Source organism: Bubalus kerabau, chromosome 21, assembly GCF_029407905.1.
Source record: "Bubalus kerabau isolate K-KA32 ecotype Philippines breed swamp buffalo chromosome 21, PCC_UOA_SB_1v2, whole genome shotgun sequence".
Lineage (NCBI taxonomy): Eukaryota > Metazoa > Chordata > Mammalia > Artiodactyla > Bovidae > Bubalus > Bubalus kerabau.
The window spans coordinates 51662170-51683382 of record NC_073644.1 but is presented as its reverse complement, the minus strand read 5'-3'; the positions used below and the strand labels follow the sequence as shown (position 1 = coordinate 51683382).

Here is a 21213-nt window from a genome sequence, read left to right as displayed (position 1 = left end):
CCATGTCTTCCCCATGCCCAGCATAGAGAAAGTATTCAGTAGGCAGATTCACTTTATGCATCAGTGACTGAGGGTTGATACTTCTAGTTTTAAACTAAGAGTGATGATAATACTCAGGGCTTCATAGGGGCTATTTTCAGCAGTAGAGACTATCTGTAGATAAGAGATAAGAAAATAGGCCAATAAAGTGACTTCTTAGTCTAGTAAGTGTCATGAAGGGGGATGTGATTAAGGCAGGACCATCCAGGATATCTCCTCTGAGATGGGATGCTTGAGCTAAGACCTGAAGGATGACTAGGATGTGAGAGGAGCGTGGACGAATGCCTCCCAGGCACACGGAACAGCTTGTAAAAAGGCCTGGAAAGGGAGAAGAGGTTGGCAGGTTACAGAGTAAACAGGAGACGGGTGACTGCTCAGAGAAGTCAGTGGGTGAGAGCCACAGGTGGGAAGTAGGGAGGTCACCCATGTGCTGTGAGTCAAGGGCACAAGTAAGGATCCCTTCCTCAAAGTTCCTCTCCTCAAAGGCCTCCCTGCGCCTGAGGTCCCACCATCTGAGAGTCACTCCTGGGAATTAAGTGTTGTCCCCTCCGAAACACTCCAGGAATGACTTACTAGGTGCAAATGAAAATATCAGATGCTTCTCTAGGGTGCAGTAGGAGCTGAAAGGTTTTTTGTCTCCTGCAATGGGGTGGGGAATCTAAAATCTAGACACCTCCCTGGAGGAACAGCTCCAGGTCTGGAGACAGATCCAGGGGAAGTCAGCTCCTGACAACCGAAACAATGCTGTTTGTCCCATCGCTAAGTGCTCACTGGGCACCACGCATATAACACCGTCTCCTTTAATCCTCATGACAACACCATGCCATGTTTATCAATGACAAAGCAACCTCAGATAGGTTATGCGATTTGGGTCAAGGTCTACACACAGTAGGAGACAGAGCAGGATTCGGGCAGCAGGCTCCAAAGCCCATTCTGTAGTGCCTGATATGCCATGGAGTCCATCAGATTCATATTTAAGGCATAAGACTTTCGGCTTCTTACCTTTTATGCCGTTAAATGCAATTAAGTAAGTTTTACATATGCACTCTTTTTTACAGACTGTTCATTATTACATACATACACAAACACTTCACTAAAGTGTGCTCTACATGCAAATCATGTATACTGTGCTTTAAGGGGGGTTAATTTAGGGATTTTTTTTTTAAAGTGATGTTTTTCTTATGTTTGATTCTATTTTCTATCAAATTTTCTCACTGTGCTATAGTGCACAATATTTATTTTTTTAAGATAATGCTGTATTTTATTATTTTTTCTGGCTATCCTATGTCTTCACTGTTGCGCATGGGCTTTCTCTAGTTGCGGTAAGTTAGGGTTATTCTCTAGAGTGGTGTATGGGCTTCTCATTGCCGTGGCTTCTTTTATTGCAGAGCCCAGGGTTCACAGGCCTCAATAATTTTGGCACATAGGCATAGTTGCCCTGTGGCATGTGAAATCTTCCCAGACGAGGGATCAAACCCATTTCCCCTTCATTGGCAGGTGCATTTTTAACCACAGGTCCACCAGGGAAGTCCCAATGCTCTATATTTTATTCTGCCTGTTTTCTGGCTCATTAACAATCTATTAGCTGCATCTTCATTGCATTATTTTCTTTTTTATCATATGATTACATTTATTTATTTATGTTTTATTATTGGAGCTAATTGCTTTACGACATTGTTGTAAACAAAGTCTGTTGCACAACAAAGTGAATCAGCTATATGTATGCATCTATCTCCTCCCTCGGGAGCCTTCCTCCCACCCCCAGTGTATTATCGTTATGATCACTGTAGTTTGCATTTCTAGAATTCTATTTCCATTTGATAAATTTTAAAAGTTTCCTGTTCTTTGCTTAAATTCTTTACCTTGTCTACTTGTAAGATTTATTAATCACAATTATTTTAAAGTTTGTTGTTTAAATGCCAGTATCTGGATCTCTTCTGGGTCTACTGCTATTGTATGTTTTGGGTTTTTTTTGCTCTTGGTTTCAGTCATATGGTCTTTTCTCTTGGCGTGCCTGGTAAATTTATATTGACTGTGTGTATTTATGAGATACTGTGTTTGGAAAAATTGTAGAGGTAATCTGAGACTCTGACAGATCCTGAGAGGCTATACTCCTGCTTCAGGGAGGAAGTTAGAGGCAGCTCGACTTAATCCAATCTGGAATTAAGTTAATTTGAAATTGGGTTTAAATCTTTGTGAAGGCTGATCTATTTCTAATGTGCTCTTCAAAGCTCCCAACTGAAAGCCCTTAAAAAAAATAAGGGTCCCCTTTCCTTGGAGATGCTTGAACTCCCCAGCCCCTCTTTTTCCTAATTCCACGAGACTTCAAAAACTCAGTCTCCACTTTCTGTTCATATTCTCAGTTTCATAGCTACTGCCTAGGGGAAAATTAAGGCCAAATGTTGACATTATCTCTTTAGATTTCTCTTCTCTCCAAGATCATGGCCTGCAGACCTCTTCAATACCTTCAAGCAAATTTTTAAAATATATTTTACCCATCTTTTCTGGTTGTTTCGGTGGGAAAGTTGTTGTGAGATAAACTAGATAAGCAGTAGCTGGAAGCAGAAATCTGCACAGACCATAGACTCGATCCCTGCAAAGATACAATTCTAGTCCTCGGCTGCAACTTGAATTTTCAAGGGGCTAGCCTCATGCACTGGAGAAGGAAATGGCAACCCACTCCAGTGTTCTTGCCTGGAGAATCCCAGGGACGGCGGAGCCTGGTGGGCTGCCGTCTATGGGGTCGCACAGAGTCGGACACGACTGAAGTGACTTAGCAGCAGCAGCAGCAGCAGCCTCACTCTGCGTGCGTGGAGTCGTCCTCTTGCCCTATGCACCGGCTTGCCCTTCATGTGGAGCTTAACTGCTAGCTCACGTGCTGCCTCGAGGCTGGCTAGTTCGGATGGTGGTCTGGCTTCTGTAAAGCCTCTGTCACTGTGGGAAGCCAGGCCTCCTTCCCTCTGCTGACCAGCTCCACTCACAAGCCACACCTTCTACAGACTGAGCCCTGTGGCGCCAGGCTCAGGGTTCAGTGCTCAGCATAGGTTGTCTCATTTATTCCTTTTGAAACACCAGCACACAACTAGAGTTATCTCCATTTTACAGACGAGGAAGCTGATGCTCCCGAGTGTTAGTCAGAGTCCCTGCCCATCTCATAAAAGTACATACTTCTTTCTGTGTTTACTTGTTAATTTTCTTGTGCTCCGCAGACTGTAAATGACACAAGGGTGGGGACACGTCTACATGTCTCTCTTATTCCTCACCATGTGCCCATGCTTGGCACAGAGTAGAGAGGATATAACAAGCCTGGAATGAATAAACCAAGCCTCAGCTCCCAAAGTTGTTTATGGTGGAGGCCAGATCCAGATCCTTGACTACTAGTTCATCATCCTTGCCCCTCATGTCACAGCTGGGGATGGAATATATTCATCCATCTTAGAGTTATCTGGCACCACCTTCTGTGTATAAAGATCTGGTTGAGTCCCCTGCCGTTTTATTTTCTCAGGCTCCAAAATCACTGCAGATAATGACTACAGCCAGGAAATTAAAAGACGCTTACTCCTTGGAAGAAAAGCTGTGACAAACCTAGACAGCATATTAAAAAGCAGACTCATCACTTTGCCAACAAAGGTCCGTGTAGTCAAAGCTATGGTTTTTTCCAGCAGTCATGTATGGATGTGAGAGCTGGACCATAAAGAAGGCTGAACGCCAAAGAATTGGTGCTTTTGAATTGTGGTGCTGGAGAAGACTCTTGAGAGTCCCTTGGACTGCAAGGAGATCAAACCAGTCATTCCTAAAGAATATCAACCCTGAATATTCATCAGAAGGACTGATGCCGAAGCTGAAGTTCCAATACTTTGGCCACCTGATGTGAAGAGCTGACTCATTGGCAAAGATGCTGATGCTGGGAAAGATTGAAGGCAGGAGGAGAAGGGGGAGACAGAGGATGAGATGTTTGGACGGCATAACTGATTCAATGGACGTGAGTCTGAGCAAACTCTGGGAGATTGTGAACAGGGAAGTCTGGCAAGCTGTAGTCCATGGGGTCACAAAGAGTCAGACACAATTTAGTGACTGAGCAACAAGCTGCCACCTCACACCATTTCCTCCTTGATGTCAGGGGCTCTGGAAACCTTCACCAGGGTCTGTGGACCCACATGGAACTGAGGGATGGACTAGTAAGGCTTCTAAATCTATAGTAGAAATCTGCAAGTGTGTCATTATTTTTCTCGAAAAAAGATCCATGGTAACCTTCAGATTCTCGGAGATGCCTGGGAACCCCCCAAATTAAAAGACCCTGGACGTGGGAATTGGTTCCTGTCTACTCCCCAACATTGTCTGCTCTACCAATAAGGGGTTTCCTGTAACCGTCCATAGGTGGATGGGGGCGAGGGGTGCGTGGAGAGGTGTCCAGGGTATGAAGGGGTCCTGCTTCTGCAGCCCAAGCTGGGTGGACGGAGCGGTGCCCAGAGCCCTCCAGCTTGCTTCCTCAGAAGCCCTCAAGTTGGGGGTGGGGTGCCACTTGCCAGAAGGCTGTGAATAACGGCGATCTCTCCACACAGCAAAGCCGTCCTGCCGGCTGAGCGGCATATTTGTGTGGCTCCTGGTTCCGAGGTGCCAGCCCCCGTGAGGCCAGGGTGGGGATGGACTCCCAGGCCCCAGCTCACTGCTGCGAAGCCCACGCGAGGAGGAGGAGGGACCCCGAGTCTCTGGAGGATAGGGGTCCGGGGGCCAGGCACTCCCCCAGCCTGGGGTCTGCAGGACCTTCTTGCTCCGTCTTCTTCAACATGTGAACCTGCAGGAACGTTATCTCTTAGAGATTTCTACAGGGTTTAAAATAGATGTCCCGGGGCTTTCACGAGTTTCTAAAGCACCTGCAATCTTTCATGGTTCCCATCACCCTGTGTGTAAAACAGTAAACTCGACGGTTCTGGGATGCACCAGCTGGACCCAGCTTTCTCCCCATCCCCGCCAGCCTCATGTCCCAGACCTCGCGGTAAAACCTCGCCTATGGTCAGCCTCCTGGTTTTCATGGAGAAACTGAGGCGAGGGGGTGAGACTGGCTCAAGGCGCCCTTGGCAGCAGGTCAGTCAGCGCAGTTCAGGAGGGTCTATCAGACCCATCTGCCTCCTGTGCTCGGTCCACCTGCTGTGTGAGAGAGGCTGGCAGGGAGGGGGCCCTGAGCTGCAGGGGCCAGGGGATTCTGGTCAGGGGGCTGCAGCCCTGGAGCTGTGAGGGCTGCAGGGGTCTTTCCCCCACAGAGCTTGCTGGCCCCGTGGACAATGTGGGTCCTTGGCTGGGGGGGTTTGTCCAGGGGTCCTGAGAAGGGGACGAGCCTCTGCCTTCTTTTTGGGGGGCTGAGGAAGGGTCGAAACGGCTGCCCAAGAGAGCTGATGGAGGGGTGTGAGAGCTGTGGAGGGGGACACGGAGGGAAGGTGGCCGGGGAGGCCACATGCATGAGGGGAGGAAGGGTGAGCAGGTGGCTGGTGGGGAAGGGACAGGCGGGTGGCGAGGGGCACCAATGTCCTCCACGTGTAAAGACTCTGCTCTGTCCGCCCCAGGCTCCCTGCTGCCCTACGCGTACCCAGGGCCTTCCCTGGGCCATCAAATGCCTGCATCCCACCCCCTCCCTTCCTTCCCTTCTTCCAACCCGACTTTGCTCCGTGCCATGCTCTCTCGACCCCGGAAGACGGCCGTGGCTGTTTCCTTGACCATGGGGCAGCATCCTGCCCAAGCTGGACAAGGTGCCCATGGGAGGAGTGTGGACTAGGATGACCCCAGGCCCACCCACTGCTCAGCACCTGGCTCCCCTCTTCCACTCCCTCCAGCCCAGCCCAGCTCTGGCCCAGCCTCTGAAGTGGGGTCCAGGTCTAGACTAGCCTTGTCCCCTAGTTCAGCAGAAGTCTCTCTTACGCAGAGCTTAGAGCAGTTTAAGGAAGAGGAAATGTTTAAGGAAAGCTAAGAAAGCCAAACTGTCACCTTTGTCCAGGGGTGACATGACTCAGTGCCTGTCCTCCAACCCCTGAAACCAGCTCCCCTCACCCTCTTGCGCCAGCCCGGGGTGCAGTGGGGGAAGGTGCCAGGAGAGTGGATGGTCACTGGAAGGTCACGTTGGGGTAGGCTCTGAGTCTCTGGTGTTCTCTGTGCTCCTGAGTGCTCCCTCTGTGGCTGGCCTGAGGGACAGTGGCATTGCTGGGCATGTGGGCTCTGGGAGGGTCCTGACTGGGCAGCATTACCCCAACAGTGTGGTTGGGTCATGGTGTCAAAAAAAATATGTGACCCTTGGTGGCACAGATTGATGGGAAGTGAGCTGGAACGGGGCCTCTGAGTCACTGGATGTGGCAGCCGTGGTGACGGTGGGGACTGCAGGGGCGTGGGGGTCAGTAAGAGGGACGGGCTGGAGAGAGAATATTTAGCAATTGCTCTGGATGATTTTCGAGTTTGATAACACGTGCACACATGGTCAGCCAGGGGTTGGCTACCTAGACGTCGCCACCAGCACGTGCTGGTCACCTGTTCCTATCCTGCCCAGTACTGTGTGGAGTGACGGACACACATCAGCTCACGTGATATTTGTAGAGGTATCTTGATTGAGGCATAAGTTGACAGACAAAACATTGCACATATTTAAAGTGTATAGTCTGATCAATTTTGACACAGGTATATACACTTGGCTTTTGGTGTCCATGGGGAATCGTTTCCAGGATGCTTGCAGATATGAACATCTGAAGATTCATGAGTCCCTCGTACAATACGGAGCAGTATTTGCATATAACCTGCACTCAGCCTCCTATATACTTTAAATCAATTCTGGAATACTTATAACACCTAATATATTGTAAATGTTAAATAGTTGTAAACACAATATAAATGCTATGTAAATAACTGTGAGTGTGTGGCAAATTCAAGTTTTGCTTTTTGGAAATTTCTGAAAATTTTTTTCCTGAAAAATTTTTTTCTGAATGTTTTTGAACCCGGCTGATTGGATCTTCAGAGGTGGAAGCTATGGGTGAAGAGGCCCAAAGTGGGCCTTAAAATCATCTCAACTACAGTTAAGATAATGAATAAATCCATTTCCCTCCTAACCTTTCCTGGCATTCTCAGGCAGCCATGGATCTGCTGTCTGTTATAGGTTGATTTTCATTTTCTAGTTCTGCAGATAGAAGTAGCTCATGTAACGCTTACAACATCCTCTGAAGTAGCTGCTCCTATTATTGTCATCATCCCCCTTTTACAGATGAGAAAACAAAGGCACAGAGAAGATAAATGACTTGCATGAAGTCAGGCCGCGTGGCAGGGGGGAAGTGGAGCCAGGATTTTGACCCAGGGAGCGGGGCTCCAGAGTCTAGCCTCTGAACTGCTGCACCCCACTGCCCCTCTCACAGCAGCCTCCTCACTGCTGGCAATCAGGCTCACTTCCAGGGCTGAGCCCTGCCCAGGTAGCAGGAAGCACAGGTGGGGTCCCTTCCTGTGAGGAGCAAGTAGGAGGATGAAGGGGACCCTCACCACTTACCTTGTCTGGGCCTCAGTTTCCTCATCTGCAAAATGGGAGTGCTCATCACTTGGTGAATGAATAACAGATTGTGATAGATTCGTACAACAGAATATTCAGCCCTAAAAAGGCACGGCATTCTGATACATGCTTCCATGTGGATGAACCTCAAAACCTTTCTGGTAAGTAAAAGAGGCCAGACCAAAAGCCCACATGTTGTTTGACTCCATTTATATGAACTATCAGAACAGAAAGCAGATTAATGGTTGCCATGGGGTTGGGGGAGGAAAGGAAAGGGTCTGGATGACGGGTGCAGGTGGGTGGGAGGGTCATGTTCATGAAGACAGACATGAAGGGGCCCTCCGAGGTACGCAGCATGCGGGAGCCCCGGGTAGGCTGGTGGGTGTGCACACGATTCTGGCACCAAGGACAAGGGGCAGGTTGGACCCAGAGGGCAGGTGCTCCCCCAGTGGGTGAGAGCGCCATTCCAGGTCCAGGCCTGAGTCCAGGAAGGTCTCAGAGTCTCCTCTGAAAGCTGGTCTTCTTTCTCAGAGCAGGAGGGAAGCAAAGAGGGTTTGGGAGAGGGACCAGGGGACCCAGGATGGTGAATCTGGTGAGGGGAACATAGGTCTTGGCTGGAGCCAGCAGGGGGCCCAGAGCATGGCCTGCTCATGGTCCCAAACCAGGGTCTGAGGAACATCTTACTAAAGACAGAGGAACCCCTTCCTGCCACAAGAAGGGGTCAGGAGGGTTTCTGCCTGTCCTTGGGGCCAACTCTGCCAACTGCAGTCTGACCTGGCAGGCTGAGGCCAAGCCGGGGTGGGGGGTGGTGGGTGGTCTCGAGGGTCCCTCTGGGTTCCCTCTGCCTGGGCTTGACCTCTGGATGAAGAGGCCATGGTCGTCTAGAGTCTCCAGAGCAGATGGCTCAGGGCTGGGCACATGAGTGGTGTCTCTTTTTGTCTTTATCATTAAAAGTTTATTTATTTATTTGGCTGCTTTGGGATCTTCACTGTGGCATGTGGGAACTTTAGTTGTAGCCTGTGGGGTCTGGTTCCCTGACCAGGGATCGAAACCAGGACCCCTGCCTGGGGAGTGCGGAGTCTCAGCCACTGGACCACCAGGGAAGTCAGCATGCTGTCTTAAGGGACACCAAGACCCTAGCTAAAGACTTGAAAACCCTGTCCATGCACCTTTCCAGAGCAGACCTCGGATGAAGTAAAAGAGGAGGTAGACCCCTTGGGTGTCTCTGGGGGACTCAGGAGGGGTGCAGAGGAGGTGAGTTCGGAGCAAGGCCACAAGGAGGGCTATCGGACCAGGGCCACACGGCAGCTGTGGGCTTTCCAGACCTTTGCGATCGTCACCAGGAGTTAACAGCCAAACCCGAAACAATAAATACTGACAAGAGGGAGGTAACAATCATGGTTTCAGTTCAGCTAGCGTGTCGCAGGAGGGGCGAGGACTGGATGGTAAATAATGAGCAGACACCGTAACTCATGCTGGGAGACATCATTGATCTGGTGAGATGCTTGACCCAGCTCCCTGACCCGGGAGGTGTCGGGGCTCATCCCAAGGGAGATGGCTGGAGATGGGAAAACCCTCAACTGGGAGACCTGAACCTGGACTCCAGCCTCCGCCCCGCCAACGGCTTGCTGTGCTGCCCGGGGCTGGCCAATGTCCCTTTCTGGGCTCCTCTTCCTTCAGCTGTGAGACAGCAGGCTCTAATATTCTATGATTCCGAGTCCCTTCCACTCCACCCAGTTTCCCAAGACTCCTGGGCTCCCTGGACCCTTTTAGGAAGGATCAGCCCTCTTCAGCCCCCTAGGTAGATTAAGGAGGGACGGAGGGGAGGGAGTGAACAAGGGTCCTGCCAAGGCCCCTACCCAGCCAGTGACAGGAAGACAGCAGATCGAGGCACCGGGAGCGATTTTACTGGAAAGATGAAAGGAAATTGCATCTTTAATAATTCACCGGGCCGGTTTGGAGGGAGGCAGGTTGGCGGGGCCGCGGAGCCGTCGGGCGATCCCGGCATCTGTTCCTGGAAATCCGCTGGCTCCAGAGCCTGCCCCAGAGAGACCCGGGGTCCTCCATCTCCTCCCGGCCGAGGGACAGCGGGAGCCCACGGAGTCTAGACCGGGGTGAGAGGTTAAAACACAGCCATCCCAGGAACCCGCTAGATTGATATCCCCAGCAAAAAGGGAGCCAAAATAATCGATACGGCAGCAGCCCAGGAAAGCCGCCAAGCCCAGGCCCCGGCCCCGTGGAGTCGCTGCAGGAAAGAAGAGCTAGGGCTCTGCGAACTGCATGGGGCTCCAGAGAGCAGAGCCCAGACCGGGGGCCTCTGCCAGTGCCCATCCGGGCTCAGAAGGGGCCCACATGCAGGGGCCCACGCTGCTGGGCAACCAGTGCAGATTGTGGGCGGGGTCAGGCGACACACGGCCTTGGGCCTTCAGCCAATCACCACTTCGCCTTTCCTCCTGGTCCCGCTCAAGTGGGAGGGCCCTCAACTGGTCTGCAAATGGCCCGACCCACCTTCTACTTCCCTTCAGAGGCACCGTCCTGGGGGCCTTGAGTGCCAGACGAAGAAAGCAGTGGACTGAAGCCAGAAGAACTGGCCCGGGACAGAGGTGGAAAGTGCCAAAGACAAAAGGAGATAAAGAACTGTTGACTTCAGAAGCCAAAGATGTTGCTTTGACTCTTGGCAGAGTCCTTCGCCTGTCTGCGGTCCCTCCTGTGAATGGGATGATAACTCTGGGTGGCCAGACCCTTTGCTCATGGAAAGAGCTTTATTTCTGTTGTTGTTCAGTCGCTCAGTCATGTCCAACTCTTTGCGACCCCATGGACTGCAGCACATCAGGCTTCCCTGTCCTTCACCGTCTCTCTCCCAGAGCTTGCTCAGACTTCATGTCCGTTGAATCGGTGATGCCATCCAACCATCTCATCCTCTAGGTCGTTATTATTATTACGCCTTTCCCCCAAGGCCTGTAGACTCTTAGTTGACTAGTCTGAAATTTAATAGCTTTCCTGGGTGGGTCATAGGGATGAACTAGGTCCGGGAAGGGGTGCAAATACAGGGACTGGGGGGAAACTGGGGGGCCCAGGTGGGGCTCAGGCAGAGCAACTGTTAACGTCTCCCCTCTCTCCTTCCTGTCCTCCTTCCCTGCCATCCCCTTCCCTCCACCCACTAATGAACAAAGACAGCTCAAGAATTACAGAGAGGATTCTTCACAAACGAATATACTCATCCTTCTCTTACAGATGGAGAAACTGATGCCCAATGAAGCAATGGCTCCGTGGGCGCCCAGCTGGTAAGTCTGCACCAGGACTAGACTTGGATCTGCTCACTCCCAGTGCGGGGCTCTTTCCACCAGGGGCCTCTGGTTCCCTACCCCCACAGCTCTTAAGGAGGGAGGTCTGGTGGCCTCGAGGCAAGGTGACCAGGCCTGTCCTGAGATTCATCGTGACTCACCGTCTGACCTTGACCCACCCCAGCCCTCAGGCCCAGCTTTCCTCCCTGCGGCAGGAGGGTGAGACCCACCCCATCAGCTCTGAAGCCGCCAAGAAGATCACATGGGCTGATACAACTTAAGTTCGGCCAAATCTTATGTATCTGGCGGATCCACCACTTTTGGAAGTCACGGAGAGGGGGCAGAGGGGAGGACAGAAAATAGGCAAAGATGGTTTCTGAGTGGGTGAAATGGGTGTTTGACACATTCATTCATGCAGTGAAGCGCCTCCTCTTTGCTCATAAAAATGTCAGTCGCTCAGAGTCCATTTGCTCCGACTCGACAAACAATGCTGACAAGTTCGGTGGTCTAGTGTCTCAGGCCACAACAGGCACACTGGCAGGAGTGAGAAGAGCTGTCTGATGAGAGAGGAGGCAGAGAAATTGTAAAAGGCAGATGCAGTAATTAAACAAGCAAAGCAGACTGGATATACCTTGATAATCCCTGAGGGTAACCCAGTATTACAGTCCAGGCTACTAATTAGTGGTGTCGAAATGAGCCTGAGTCATCAGGGGAGGGCGAGACACATGAGCCCTCTGTGTGAGGACTCGGGGCTGTGTATGATCCCCCCGTGGAAAGCTTTTTACCAAAAAATCAGTTATGACAGTTTTTCTGTTTAAAGAGGCAGGTTACAGCAACAGACAGCAAATGTATGTGTAACAACATCTCTGCTCTGGACAACGCCAGGCGCCTGGGATGGGGAGAGCTGACCTTGGGTGACAATCAGAACCAGGGAATTCTGGTTTAGTCCCCCTTCCCCATCAAGGTGCTTCCTGCCTGTATAATTAACTGGTTTTCTTGATGTTTTCACTGTTTCTCTTCTCTTTAATCCATTCTGCACGTGGAAGGAAGATTAACCTCCCTTAATTTCATTTCTTCTCTGATTAGGAGCCTACCATGACTCTCATTTTCTCCTGCAGGGAACCACCCACCTCCACCCCCACCTCCCCACCCCCCCCACATTCACTAATTCTCTATCACGTAGGGGAATTTGCAAGGAACTTCTCCTACCTACCCACCCAATCCCCTCCCACAGGGTCTGGCCTGTCCATCCCTCCCACAGTTTGGCCACCCGCCAACTGTGACCAGCTTTAATCGTCATCTACCTGACCACCTGGCACTTGCTTACACACTGTGAGCCCACCCTGAGGTCAACCTCATGTGCTGGGTTCCAGCCCTTCCAATCAGATCACGCCAGGAGACAGGGTCTCCAGGTCACCACCTCACTGGGCTCCCCCTCCCCTGGAATGATGACTCTTATCACCAGAAGGTGTAGCTCTGGGTGGTTACTCGCCATACTTGGCTGTCCCTTCCTTACATGCCCACTTCCTCTGCCTGCAGCCCCCACTGCCTGGTTCCCCACTATGTCCCCACTCCAGCATCCAGGATGAACCCGGCATACACTGCTTTATCGCATCGGCCTGGACGCCTCCTGGTTCTGAGTGTGGACAAGGATGTAGCAGTAGGGTCTCTCTGTGTGTCCCCAGGGCGCTCAAGGTCAGCTGATGGATGCTCAGAGGAGAGTCATGTGCGGGTAACAGGTCAGCTCACCCATCAGTGCCGCAGGGCGGGTGGCAAGGCCAGTGCTTGAAGTCCTGCCTCCAACAGCCCTCATAAGGGCAGCCATACCCACCCAGGGTGGCTGTCCTTCCCTCCATACCTTTTACCTGGGAGATGATCCACATGCCAGGAAGGCCAGAGAGCTTAGGGGTCAAGAGGAAAGAGCTGTCATATTTGAAGGACACAGAAGACAAGCACTTTTATCCCAAACTTCCAACAAGATGGAAGGTAAATCTCATATTCCCATTTTTGGTAGAGGAAGCTAAGACTCAAGACACAAGGTGACTCACCAGCCTCACTAGACTTATCCTGGCTGTCATCACTGAGGACTGTCTGCATTTCTCAGTGGACCTACCTGATTTTATCGCTGTGTGTGGAACACTGAGGTATGAGGTTCAGGTCACCAGCAAGGGCTTTGGAAGCAGAGGGGACCTGTTAGAACCCTGCCCCTCCTCTTTCTAGTGGTAGGACCTGGGGCAAATGACCCTCCCTCGCTCTGAGTAAATTGGAGACTGGACCCTCAGGAGTTGTAGTGAGAAGCTGGGAAGTGCTCAGCTGGGCGCCTGGTTCAATGGGTGCCCATGAATGTTGGCACCACCGTGACCTTGAGCAAGCCCCTTTTCTGTAAGGGCCTTGGTTTCCTCACCTGTCACATGGGAGGGAGGGCTCCAAGTGCCCTTCCATTCCCTGATAGCCTGGAGGGTTTGGAGGGTTAGCTGGGGGAGAAAGGACTAAATAATGTCCAGGACTGAGGGCAAGTGCAGTTCCTGAAAGGGAGGCATCCCGAGAGGCTCTGCTCCCCTCTCAGAGCCTCAGAATGGAAGGGATCTCTTAGTGTTTTTCCTAATCCACACCCTGCCCTGCAAAGGGGAGCATCCTCCCACACCATGGGGTCCACATTGGGTCCCGGTTTCTGCTGGATCATGTCCAGTGTTGGGGGCTGTTGCTCAGATGCTTGTGTTACCCTCAGCCACCCCCTGCCACCAGTCCGCGGGTCCCCACGGTGTCCTTGGATCTGGGTGTCCAAAGTCCACTCTCTGTGTCCAGTCCCCTGTCCCCCCAGTTTGTTTTTTCCTCTCCCATGTTGGCATGTGTGTCTTTTGAGGTCAGAGGAGCACGCCTAGAGCATTCTCAGTTACCACATTCGGCGCCTACATCTTCCCCTTGGTCGTCAGGCGCTGGCTCCCGCCTGGCCTGCTCCCCATCCTTGGCCACGTGCCTAAAAAAAACTAAGGTCCCAAAGGGGAATCCGATGTTCCCGGTGCAGCTTGACCAGGAAGAGGAGAGCAAACTGTCCTTTCTAGATGCTCCGCTGTTCTGTCATCGTTGTTGTTTGGCTGTGCTGGGTTTTCATTGCTGGGTTGGCTTTCTCTAGCTGTGAGACGGGGTCTACTCAGTGGTTGTTCTCACCAGCCCTAGAGCTTGGGTTCTGTAGTTGTGGCTCCTGGCCTCAGTCACTCCTCAGCATGTGCAGTCTTCCCGGACCAGGGATTGAACCGATGTCTCCTGCACGGGCAGGCAGATTCCTATCTGTACCACCACTGTACCACCAGGGATGTCTGAGCCTATGTTGTTTTTAGCATATTTTTGGGGGGGGGCATTTTCTCCCCAGCAAAGTCAGTTAAGGGCACCTTCTCAATCAGATTCCCTAAGGGCCACAGATGGCTTTCCAGGACTGCAAGAGCCCGGCTCCAGCACAAGGTGAAGATCAGAAATTTGAAAGTGGAAGCTGCCTGTCCCTTGGCGGCCTGTCCTTAGCATCGCCCCTGCCCCAGATAAGTTAGGCCCCCTCCACTGGCAGGGCCTCCGGTGACCACAGTAGAGGCCTTCCCCGTCTCTCCCTCTGACCAGGCCCCCTGACCCCCTGGGGAACACTGTCCTCCTTTCCCCTTCAGATTCGTCTTTCTTCTGCCCAGACCGTTGCCCTCACCAACTGAGCAATAAATTGAGGGAAGGAAGGACAGCTTGTGGCCTGCCCACCGGGGACCAACAGCCTGTTCTCAGCATCTTTCAGGATACATGTCAGCTCTGTTCTCAGAAATCAGGGTGAAAGCCATGGGGACCTCCTCTGAAAGACACCCTGTGTCTCTGGTTCTGGGAGGCAGGACCCCCACACTTCTGCTTCCCACCTCTCCTTGCTCAGAGGCCAACCAGCCAGGGAGATTTAGAAACTGCAGAGCAGATTAGGACACATCAGAAACACATCTCACACACAAGCACACACACACACACACACTCCGTGCATGTACCTCACACACCCCAGAGAACCTCACGTGCGCACACTCACACACACATACACATACACCTCACATACCCCAGAGAATCTCTCAAGCAGTGCACAGCTGTGGCCTGCCCTATGGGCCTAGGGGTCCGAGCAGCTCCCAGGGTCCTGGGCAGGGCTGGGTGCACCTGAGTGGGGAAGGGCTCTTTCTCATTTGCACAGAGGCTGGGTCTGTGCTCCCCGGGCCTCTGGCCTTTCCCCCACGGCACAGCAGTGCCCCCACCTGCAGCCCTCTCTGCACAGTTAGACCTCAGGGCCCTGGGGGCACCCCGGCCTCCCCACTGGAAGTCCTTGTCCCGTGTGGGGACCCCTCCACTGCTCTGCGTGCCCCTCCTCCAGGACCTGGCTTAAGGCACAGCTCAGCTCTTCCCTCCCTGTGCCTCTCTGTCACTTATCACCTGGATCTCACCATCAGGGTTCACCTATTTAGCCCCCAGAAGCTTATTCAGCGCCTGCTTGAGCCAGGCCCTGGGCTCGGTGCTGGAGATGCAGAGTGGATGAGGTCAAGTTCAGAGTCAGTGGACATCAGCCCCCTGCAGGCCAGCAGTCACTCACAGTGAGCTGGGTCATGGTCAAAGCATCCGTGGGAGCTGCAGGAGCCCAGAGGGGGCACCTGGAACCCTGACTAGGAGAGCAGTCATGGAGAACTTCTTGGAGGAGGTGCACGCCTGTAACTCCAACCACTGTCCATGGGACCTGAGATCGTGCTTAGGTCCTCTGCCATCCAGTTAGTGTCATCCAAACCCCAGCCCATCTGTAGACCTGTAAACAAGAGCGGTGAACATCTATGTTATAAGACCTGAGATTTCAAGCTGACTGGTTACACAATTCATTGTGCAGAGTTGTGTGGCATAGTTAATGGAAATAGACCCCAAGCACCCTTCATGTCCCTGGTATGGGCCTCAGGAGTTCCTGACCCCCTCCTCAGCCTGGGCACGTCTCCTTTCCCTCTGAGTCAAGCCTGCGACAGAGTCCTCTCCTGGCCCTGCTTAAACAGAGAAAGCACTGATTACACACCAGTCTGTGTAGTGTCGAGGCCACGTCCCTGGATGTTCTGGTAAGTCACCAGGGTGTCCAAGAGTCCTGACCTGAACCCTGCTCGTCCCTGGGAGCCAGCAGGCTGATTAGAGTTGGGGGACACAGCGGGGTGAGGAGGCTCAGGTCCCAAGACGGCCAGCAGTCCCAGAGGCCAGGAACCTGGGTCTTCAGCCTGGTCCCCATGCACGCCCACCAGACCCCTCTCAGGACTAAGAGGACAGCATTTCAAGGCCTGGCCCTTGTGCCTGGGGTAGGGGGCGGTCACATGACTTGGACTTGCCACTGCTCCCCTGAGTCTGTTTCCTCTATGTTTCAAACAGTGAAAAGTGTCTGTCACCTGCCAGGACTACTTGTGAAGATCAAACAAAATCGTCATATATTTTAAAACTACAGGGCGCTGTCCAAGCAGATGGCGTGGTTCCCTACGTGTTTCCCCAGATGTGAAATGGGTGTAAGGATGGTTATTTACTTCCCTTGCAGGGCCCTGGTAAGGCCAGATGATGTGTGTGAAAGGGCGGTGGCAGGGAGCCAGGGCTGTGTGGCGGGTTGGGCTCTCTGGGCCAGTCTCCTTGGCCAGGCAAACACAGCTGTTTGCCTCACACTCCAGGCTGGCTGGCTGGCGGCCAGTCTGGGCAGAAGCAGCTACCGCATCTGCTTCCAGAATAGGCCAACTGCTTCCTCGGGAGGCGGCGGCGTGAGCGGCCTTCTGCCCACCCTCCCCTGCCCAGGCTCGTGCTGAGACCAGGTGGGCAGGGAAAGGTGAGGTTTCTGGCTCAGATAAGATGTCCACAAAGAGTCAGCCCATGCCTCAGGCACAGTTACCTAGGCATGAGAAATTTAGGGCCCTGGAAGGGGTTTTTAGCTTTTTAAAATTTATTTTTGGTTGCGCTGGGTCTTCACTGCTGCTCAGGCTTTTCTCTACTTGCGGCAAGTGGGGGGCTGAGGCCTAGTTGCAGTGCTCGGGCTTCTCACTGTGGTGGCTTCTCCTGTTGCAGAGCGCGGGCTCTCAGGCGCCCAGCTCTCGGTAGTCGCAGGAGGTGTGTTCAGTAGTTGCGGCTCCCAGGCTCCAGAGCACAGGCTCAGTAGTTGGGGTGCACGGGCTTAGTTGCTTTACTGCATCTTCTCGGACCAGGGATCAAATCCGTGTCTCCTGCATTTGCCAGGTGGATTCTTTACCATGGAGCCACCAGGGAAGCCCTGTTTTCAGCTCTTTAAAATCAGAAATAAATGAATTTTTAGATTGAAAAAAAAAAGTTTTAATAAGGAATATTATCTTCATCTTTGTGCCAAGATAGTCATAAAATACAATTTTTATATTTTTTTAAGGAGGATGGGCCTATGTAGGCATACAAGGGCCCAGGGCCTGTGAGTCATGATGTGGCCTGGAGTCCATGGTGTGTACTCTGTCCACACTCAAGGACTGTCCTGGAGCCCTTTCCACCGTTGCTAATGTGCTGGGCAGCCTCGTCTCAGCTCCGACGACAGGACCCAGTACTGCAAACTGAGGTGAGATGCGGCAGCGTGGCCTGCTGTCCCCGTGGGCTAGTTCCGCCTTCCTGAGAGCCCTGTCTGCGGCCTGCACATGCCGTGTTCGCTCCTGTCACTCAGAGGGTATGGCCCGTGCGTGCTCACCAGTAAGAGGGGCCCCCTAACACCAAAATTCTGAAAATGTTGGCGTATGTGTGTTCCTTCTCAGCATGTAGTTGGAAAAATTTCCCAGGCAATTTGAATATTGATCTCAGGCCTGAATGTGCCCCTCTCCAGGAGGGTCTCCCTCATCTCCTCCCCACCTTGAGAACCTCTGGCCCGGAGGAGATCCAGTTTGCAAGACGTTACAATGTATTCTTTCACAGAATAGCAAGGAACTTTGCAAGCTGGCTCCTCTTCCTCCCCACCCCTCTGCAATCCTCTGATCTGAAGGTATTTCATCATGCTCCTCCTTTCCTTGGATGAAGAGGAAAAGACCATGTAGCCTGCCCATGGCGGGCTCAAGCCAGCAGCTGGCTGCTCCTTCTGCCTGGCGGGTGCGACTGGCCGGCTCCCTGGGACTGTGCTCACTGCAGTCAGAGCTGAGGCTGTTGAAGATACACTCGCTTTCTGGGCTGAGGGGAGGGGGGGCCCCTAACTCTTCCATTGACCTGACCGGCCATGGGCTCTGGGTCAGTCACATCACCTCTCTGAGCCTTGGTTTTCTCATCTGTAAAACGGGAATCAAAAATGCTCACCTGCCTACACCTCTGAACCACCGGAGACAGTGTATGTAAGGCCCTGAAAAAACCATGGGGATGAGAGACAAGCTTTAATATTAAAGTATAACCACTTCATCGTCTCAATCCCTGCTTCTTCTGCTATCTTTGCCTTGGTACTACAAGTCATGTGTGTGCGCACACACGTGTGTATTCTACTTCATTCATCTGAAATAGTCTTCCCGTCCCTCCCTCCTACAGACCTTAGGACAAAGGTAACCCACCCTCAGCAGGACAGATAACACATGTAAGCAGAGGTAGTGGTGAGATACAGAATCGAAACATTTATTATTCAGAATATTTGTTTTGTAGTTTTCAGTAAACTTCTGGAACCAGAACGAATTAACCCAGAACAATCTCTTTTGATGAACAGCGTTTGGTAAGATTTCTCCTTCCCTACCTTTTCTTCTGGGCTTCCCAAGTAGCACCAGTGGTAAAGAACCTGCCTGCCAATGCAGGAGATGTAAGTGATGCGGGTGTGATTCCTGGCGTGGGAAGATCCCTGGAGGAGGGCATGGCAACCCACTCCAGTATTCTTGCCTGGAGCCTCCCATGGACAGAGGAGCCTGGTGGGCTACGGTCCATCGGGTGGCACAGAGTTGGACACGACTGAAGGGACTTAGCACTCACGCACACTTTCTTCTACCCTCCAACTCCTTGCGTTTTCACCTCACTTTCTACGCCAACCCTTTTGCATTTTTGTAAAACACTTCAGCTTCACAAATGACAATCGTCTAATTATAAAAAGTTATCTCCCTCTACCAACTGGTGTACTTCAGGCCAGAGCTGCCCTGCTTCATGTGGGTCAGAAATCTCCACACACCCTCCATGGGCTGCTGAGCTGGCCTGGCCGCCATCCTGGCCCGACAAGGGAATCACGAGGGGTGTGGGTGTTCCGGTCGCCACTCTAAGGAGCTGAAGGCCTGGCAAAGTCTAGCCAGAAAGAATCCCCGAGGGGACCTGTTACCAGGGGGCAGTGTCCCCAGTGTCTTGTCACGGACGGGATTGTGCAAAACAAAGAACGTGTCATCACAGGAGAAGAAATCACTGGGGCCCTTTGGGACCCTCGGATGAAAGACAGGCTTGACCTATGGGGACAGGACAGCCACTTGCTGCTGACTTCTGGAAGCTGCTTTGCCCAAGTCTGTCTTCTTCAAAGGAGTCATTGCCAAGTGTCACTGACTTTTTCACAGGAGGGGTAGGTTTGGGGAATGAGGTGGTTAAACATGCAGCAAACCATGTCTTCAGTGGAAAAGTTTTGTGCAGGACTGGGTTACTCCTCTTGCCTTGGACAGGCCACGGTTCCCGGCCTGGGGGCAGGGGGACGACATCTGTCTCCCTCCCCAGGGTTCTCCTGGACCACCCCTTCCCAACCTTCTCTAGCCCCTGGGCTCCGCTCCCCGCTGTGGCCCAACTCGGGGAATCTTCTCACCAGCTCATCACCTGGGTAGGGGCTCCTCCGAGGCCTCTGCCAGGACCCGCTGAGGCACAAAAGCCTTTGGGAGAGATTTCCTTTGCTGACCGCGCAAAGAACAACAGATTCAGGGCATTTCTGTTTTTTGGTGTGGTTTATTTTTAAACCCACTTGTAGTTTGGGTTGAGCTGGAAAGCAGGACATACCAAGGGAGGGAAGGTGGTCGTCGCACGAGCAGGGTTCTGCCGCAGCTTTGGCGGGAAGCCCCCGGCCCCCTGCTCTGGGGAGGTAGGACCCGTCGCCAGGCTCCCAGCTGGCTCGGGCGAGGCAGGCAGCCCTTGTGTGCCAGTGTCCCGAGCAGAGGAGAAGAGTTGCCATTTCTCTGATCTGTGTCCTCAAAGGCCCAGCCTGCGGTTTCCCAACAGAGCGCCGGCAGCTGAGGGACAGGACTTCGCGGGCAGGCCGGACAGTCTGTCGGGACGAGGAACACTGGCCGCCTTCTGATGCCAGATAAGAGCCTGGGGCTTGGCGTCTGTGCGGCCCCTCGGGGCTGCTCCTGCGGCGGCCTGGCTGTCTGGGCCCCCGCCCCTGCAGCTGCCCAGGGCGTGATCAGAGCGGGACGTTTCCCACACCCCCTCCCTCCCCATCCATCAGAGAAAATAAAATAAAAAATAAAAATTAGAATAAATACCGACTCGGCCCACGTTTACATTTACACGGATGGACAGGACGATCCCCAAACCTTAAAGGTGTACAGACAGGTTAAGGAAGGACGAGCAGACGAAGAGTGGGTTTGGGGTTGCACACCCACTGGGGAGGGTGCTGGGGTCTCCTGCCTTGTCCAGGGGAGGCTGGGGGTGGTGAGGGGGGTGCCTTCTCGGGGCTGCAGTCCCAGAGCTCAGGCAGAGCCATGAGGCCCGTGGGAGCAGGACTGTGGCGAGCAGGCAGGCTGCCTGAGAGGAAAACCATGACTGCCTCATCTTGACTGGCAGGAGAGACGGGACGCGCATCAGGATGGCGGGACCTTGCCTGCTCAGAGCTGAGGGAGCCACAGGCGAGGAGGGAAAACCGCACAAGCCTTAGGAGGACTGAGTCCTTAGAGGACCAAGCAATACCCAGTTTCGCCTCCCATCAAATACATTCAGAGGTCAACTTGGACACGGCCTCCCTGTCAGCGGGGGGATGTGGCCTGGGGAGGGGGCGGAGGTCTGAGGGCACTCCTGTCTGCCCCCGAGTTCCTAAGTAGTCTCCCGCGAGAAGCTGCCTCAGAGTTTAGGCTTAACTGTTATTTCCTTAAAAAAAAAAATTTTTGGGGGGGAGAGGGGGGAACGTTTTCCTTCCACATCTGAAAAAGTGGCAGCAACCTGCATTTAGAAAAACAGCTCCGACGGTTATGTGGATCAGCCAGGAAGCACTCTCAAGCAGTGGAATCAACTAAGCGAACCATATATGTCTGGAGGCCACGGTGACACGACACGTAATTAAAAATATATTTATATATGTATACATATTTATATCTCACTCCTTCCCACTCTGGTCCTAACAGTCAAGGTGGGGCTGGCCCTGAGGCAAGACCACCAAGGCAGGCTGTCGGGAGGAAGGGGCCCTTAGGAAGGCGGTGCCGAGATGTTAACTTGCCC

General features: G+C 52.8%; 1 long non-coding RNA gene across 1 annotated transcript; it reads left to right on the top strand.

The window, feature by feature from the left end:
- The first annotated feature begins 17396 nt into the window (after positions 1-17396).
- LOC129635855 (uncharacterized) lies at positions 17397-20092 on the top strand. The gene is made up of 4 exons (XR_008706495.1): positions 17397-17419; positions 18472-18538; positions 19195-19357; positions 19975-20092. It is a non-coding gene; the product is annotated as an uncharacterized LOC129635855 (long non-coding RNA).
- The last annotated feature ends 1121 nt before the right edge of the window (positions 20093-21213 follow it).